The following is a 6,220-nucleotide window of genomic DNA, read 5'->3' on the forward strand; positions in this document are numbered from 1 at the left end:
AAACACAAAACAAAACTAAAAGGAAGCTTCAAGAGAAAATTATGTTCTGTCACATTAAGATGTCATCAAGTTAAACAGAAAATAGAACTAAAAGGAAGCTTCAAGAGAAAATTATATTCTATCATATTAGAAATAATAGTGGAAACAGGATTCAAAACATATACACGTTTACTGGTGGATCACATTGGAAACATTTTTGTGTCATAAATATCCATGTTAATATACAAATAAAAGGCATGAAGTAATAAAACTCCAATGTGTATGTTAACATTAGTCATAGCTAATAAAAACAATATAACAGCCATTTGTATAACGAAATATTCACTCACATCATAAAGTGTGGTTTATATAGTGAATTATTCACTCACTGTAAAGTGGTTAGATTGTGTAGTGAAATATTGAATCACAATGTAAGGTGTTTAATATAGTTTGTACACTGAAATATTCACTCAGACTGTAAGGTGTTTAGTTTAATAATGAAATATTGACTCGCACTGTAAGGTGTTTAGTTTAGTTTGAATAGTAACTTTTTGACTAACAATATAGTGTTTAGTTTCTATAGTGACATATTTACTTACACTGTAAGGTGATAAGTTTAGGTTTTATAGTGAAATATTGACACCCACTGCGACGTGTTTAGTTTGCATAGTGAAATACTGACTCATACTGCAAGGTGTTTAGTTTAGTTTGTACAGTGAGATACTGACACACTGTAAGGTGTTTAGTTCTTATATTGAAATATTTACTCACACTGTAAGGTGTTTAGTTTGTGGAGAGAGATATAATGACTCACTCTGTGAGGTTTTCAGTTTAGTTTGTACAGTGAAATATTCACTCCAACTGTAATGTGTTTAGTTTAACAGTGAAATACTGACTCGCACTATAAGGTGTTTAATTTAGTTTGTATAGTGAAATATTCACTCACACTAAGGTGTTTAGTGTGTACAGTGAAATATTGACTCACACTGTAAGGTGTTTAGTTTGTGTAGTAAAATATTGACTACCACTGTTAGGTGTTTAGCTTAGTTTGTAGAGTGAAATATTGATTCACACTGTGAGGTCTTTGGTTTGGTTTGTATTATGAAATATTGATTCACACTGTAAGATGTTTAGTTTGAGGAGTGAAAAATTGACTGACACTGCAAGGTGTTTAGTTTGTATAGTGAAATATTCACTCACACTGTAAAGTGTTGAGTTTGTATAGTGAAATATTGACTCATACTTATGGGGTTCAGTTTGTGTAGTGAAATATTGAATCGCAATGTAAGGTGATTATCTAGCGAAAACACAGCCAAGGGAAAGGGCTTGGAGAAATTTCCACGTATTCAGTTCACTGGAGAACTTTCTTTAACATCCGATAGTATTATCGTTGATATTGTATTTGGTGACACTGATATCGTCCTTTGTGAAACAAGTGTGCAATTTAGAGTAATATTTGTTAAGCCTAATGTATCAAAAACTTTCGGTTCTCGTCCACATTGCTGTTTTACCTTTTTATTTACGAATTAACATGTTGATTTCTCATGTATAGGATTAGTTTCAATGTTATATGTACCATGCTGTTAAACGTGGCACACAGTATATTTCATATACTTTAAGTATATTAAAGTGTTTAATATACTTTGTACAGTTAAAGATTCACTCAAACTGTAAGGTCTTTAGTTTAATAGTGAAATATTGATTCACACTACAAGGTGTTTAGTTTAATAATGAAATTTTGACTTACTGTAAGGTGTTTAATTTAGTTTGTATAATGAAATATTCATTCAAACTGTAAGGTGTTTAGTTTGTATAGTTGGTTGGTTTTGAATTTCGAGCAAAGCTACACGAGGGCTATCTGCTCTAGTCGTACCTAATTTAGCAGTGTAAAACTAGAAGCTAGTCACCACCACCCACCATCAACTCTTGGGCTACTCTTTTACCAACGAATAGTGGGATTGACTGTCACATTATAACGCCCCAACTGCTGAAAGGGCGAGCATGTTTGGTGCAATGGGGATTCAAACCCTCAACCCTCAGATTACGAGTCTAAAGCCTTAACCCGCTCTGGCCCTGCCGGGCCAGTTTGTACAGTAAGTTATTGACTCACACTGTAAGATATTTGGTTTGTGTAGTGAAATACTGACTCACATCGTAAGGTGTTCAGTTTAGTTTGTACAGTGAAATTTTTATTTACATTGTAAGGTGTTTAGTGTAATAGTTAAATACTGACTTACACTGTAAGGTGTTTAGTGTAATAGTTAAATACTGACTCATTGTAAGGTGTTTAGTTTATATACTGAAATACTTACTCACACTGTAAGATGTTTAGTTTAGTTTGTATTGTGAAATATTGACTCATACTGGAGGTCTTTAGTTTGGTTTGTATTATCAAATATTGATTCACACTGTAAGGTGTTTAGTTTGTGGAGTGATATATTGACTCACACTGTAAGATGTTTAATTTAGTTTGTATAGTGAAATATTGAATCAAACTGTAAAGTTTTTAGTTTCTATAGTGAGATATTGACTCACATTGAACGTGCGAACATGAATGGTATCCATTTATAAAATTTGTACTTATTTTTGAAAACATTTAGAGCCACATCTTGTTGACAAATTCTAAAGACATTTTCTAAAGGATATATATGAATAACAAAGATTATTTTGCTATTCGAGAAATAACCAAATTTGTTGTCTCTAAATCTGAAGTGACAGGCTGAAGGAAATGTAGCAACTTTACACCAACCAACACTTGTGCTGATTGTCACATTATATCAGCTCACATAACACCAACCAACACTTGTGCTGTTTGTCACATTATATCAGCTCACATAACACCAATCAACACTTGTGCTGATTGTCACATTATATCAGCTCACATAACACCAACCAACACTTGTGCTGATTGTCACATTATATCAGCTCACATAACACCAACCAACACTTGTGCTGATTGTCACATTATATCAGCTCACATAACACCAACCAACACTTGTGCTGTTTGTCACATTATATCAGCTCACATAACATCAACCAACACTTGTGCTGATTGTCACATTATATCAGCTCACACACTTGCAAGACAAGTTGCAGTCAAGTTCCTAAACCATGCCAGAATTGGAAGGAAAATAAACAGAACAAACACTGAACATTAAACAGAAGCTTTAATGGTTCTTAAAGGATTTTAATACAAGAAAATGTTTCACATATGTCTACCTAACAAGTGGATGGAAGGAAGTTTTGGCAACAGTGGAAAATTTTCATGATTTTATTTAAGAAAACATGTACTTTTAATTCAAAAGCTGATCAAATAACTGGCTCCAACTGATCCAACATTAACATTTTTGTCACACGATGTCTTAAGACAGTTTATTATCTGGGAATTACCAAGAGATCAAGATAGCATAATAAAAAAGAAACAACACTGAAATAGTTTAAACATGAAAAATAATCAGTTTAAAACAGAAAGGAGAGAGCAATAATCAAATATACGAATAGCTAAAAGTTGACCAACAAATAAAATGTCTGATACCAGAAGTCTCTCTAGGACCTTTAAATCTGGAGGTTAAAACAGTAGTACATGGTATAATCAGTGTTTTATAACAATTTCAGCACTTGCATTTTAACATTATTATTAAATATAACATAAAACTGTTGTGTAATACATTAGTGCAATTAGGAGTTTACCTGTGATAACTGAACTTTCAATGACAGGAACTATAAAATTATCATTAATACAAATATGTAATACTGAATATCTTAATAACACATAAACAGAAAATGGCATGTTTAAACTCACCCAAAGATGGCGCTACACAAGAGGTTGATAGGTAGATATACAATTACAACATAAATCACATTCAAACACATTGTAAATGTATATAAAATATTTTGGAATGAAAATAATATGGAATACTTAAAGAATATCATATGTACATAGATATATCAATAGTTCATAACCTGCTTATGTATTAAATATACCTAAAACAAGGGTGAAGATAACACACAGATTAACACATTCTGGTTTAGTAAAACATTATTAGACAAATTATAAATCATTACACTTTTCATAAAATCCAATCACAGTATTTTCTCTCTCTCCTCGAGTGGATTAATAATAAATAAACACAATGTAGCGAGATGTGTACACTAAAGCTCGTCTATACATTTACAACCAGAACGTTACAACTACTTAATGACTAGAATTCTACAAAGGTTATTAATGGACTTTCTTGGATATACTTTTTGAGCAACCAGATAAAAAAAAAAGCTGCACACTCACACTAGTCACAGGCCGGATTGTTTCATACTATTAATACAAAAAAATCCACCAACTATCTATTTATTCATCTCACATATGTATCTATTCTATACTACCCTATAACAAAGACAACAATACACATAAACTGTGGGTACTGTGACACATATGCTTCATGTCTTGTATTATAGTAGGATTCAGTTTTAATGTGTCATTCAAAATTTGATTATGACTAGCAACTAACACTAGGTTCTCTTTCTCTTGATTATGGCTCAAGGGTCTTACCAAGCTTGCCATAGAAGCAAAGTACTTCTTACTTTAACCAGGTCCTTTCGATTTGATTAGTTCATGTTGTCAAATCGAGAAGGTTTTGTTCGCCTTGTATTTTGTTGAAGTTTACAATATATGATAAGGTAAAATACATTTATCATATCACGATACACATTCATACATTAAAAAATATTATTTTGAATCTTTAATATTAAAAGTTAAAATAACTTCATGTAAATTTACAAAAGTTTCATCACTCTTTGCTACCATACATATACTGATAAAAAGTTTCAACCCATAAGAGAGGAAATAGACAAACTCAATGCAAAGAGGTTAACATTTTATAAGTGAAATTTGCATCAACGTGTCATATAACTGAACAAAACCAAAATTAGAAAAAAGCATGAAGAAAAAGTTATCTTCTGCTACATTACGTTGTCCTGAAATTAAACACAAAACAAGACTACAAGAATGTATCATGAGAAAATTATCTTCTGTTACATTAAGTTGTCATGATATTAAACACAAAACAAGACTACAAGAAAGCATCACGAGAAAGGTATCTTCTGTCACATCACATTGTCCTGAAATTAAACACACAACAAGACTACAAGGAAGCATCAAGAGAAAGTAATTTTATGTTACATTAAGTTGTCATGAAATTAAACACAAAACAAGACTAGAAGGAAGCATCACAAGAAAGGTATCTTCTGTCACATTACATTGTCCTGAAATTAAACACACAACAAGACTACAAGGAAGCATCAAGAGAAAGTAATTTAATGTTACATTAAGTTGTCATGAAATTAAGCACACAACAAGACTATAAGGAAACATAAAGAGAAAATTATCTTCTGTTACATTAAATTGTCATGAAATTAAACACAAAACAAGACTATAAGGAAACATCAAGAGAAAATTATCTTCTGTTACATTAAGATGTCATCAAGATATATACAAAACAAGACTAGAAAAGCATAAAGAGAAAGTTCTCTTGTGTTACATTAAGTTGACATTAAATTAAACACAAAACAAGACTATAAGGAAACATCAAGAGAAAATTATCTTCTGTTACATTAAGATGTCATAAAATTAAACACAAAACAAGACTATGAGGAAACATCAAGAGAAAATTATGTTCTGTTACATTAAGTTGTCATAAAATTAAACACAAAACAAGACTATAAGGAAACATCAAGAGAAAATTATCTTCTGTTACATTAAATTGTCATAAAATTAAACACAAAACAAGACTATAAGGAAACATCAAGAGAAAATTATGTTCTGTTACATTAAATTGTCATAAAATTAAACACAAAACAAGACTATAAGGAAACATCAAGAGAAAATTATCTTCTGTTACATTAAGTTGTCATAAAATTAAACACAAAACAAGACTATAAGGAAACATCGAGAAAATTATCTTCTGTTACATTAAATTGTCATAAAATTAAACACAAAACAAGACTATAAGAAAACATCAAGAGAAAATTATCTTCTGTTACATTAAATTGTCATAAAATTAAACACAAAACAAGACTATAAGAAAACATCAAGAGAAAATTATCTTCTGTTACATTAAATTGTCATAAAATTAAACACAAAACAAGACTATAAGAAAACATCAAGAGAAAATTATCTTCTGTTACATTAAATTGTCATAAAATTAAACACAAAACAAAACTAAAAGGAAGCTTCAAGAGAAAATTA

The sequence above is a fragment of the Tachypleus tridentatus genome, chromosome 3, assembly GCF_004210375.1.
Source record: "Tachypleus tridentatus isolate NWPU-2018 chromosome 3, ASM421037v1, whole genome shotgun sequence".
NCBI classification, from domain to species: Eukaryota; Metazoa; Arthropoda; class Merostomata; order Xiphosura; family Limulidae; genus Tachypleus; species Tachypleus tridentatus.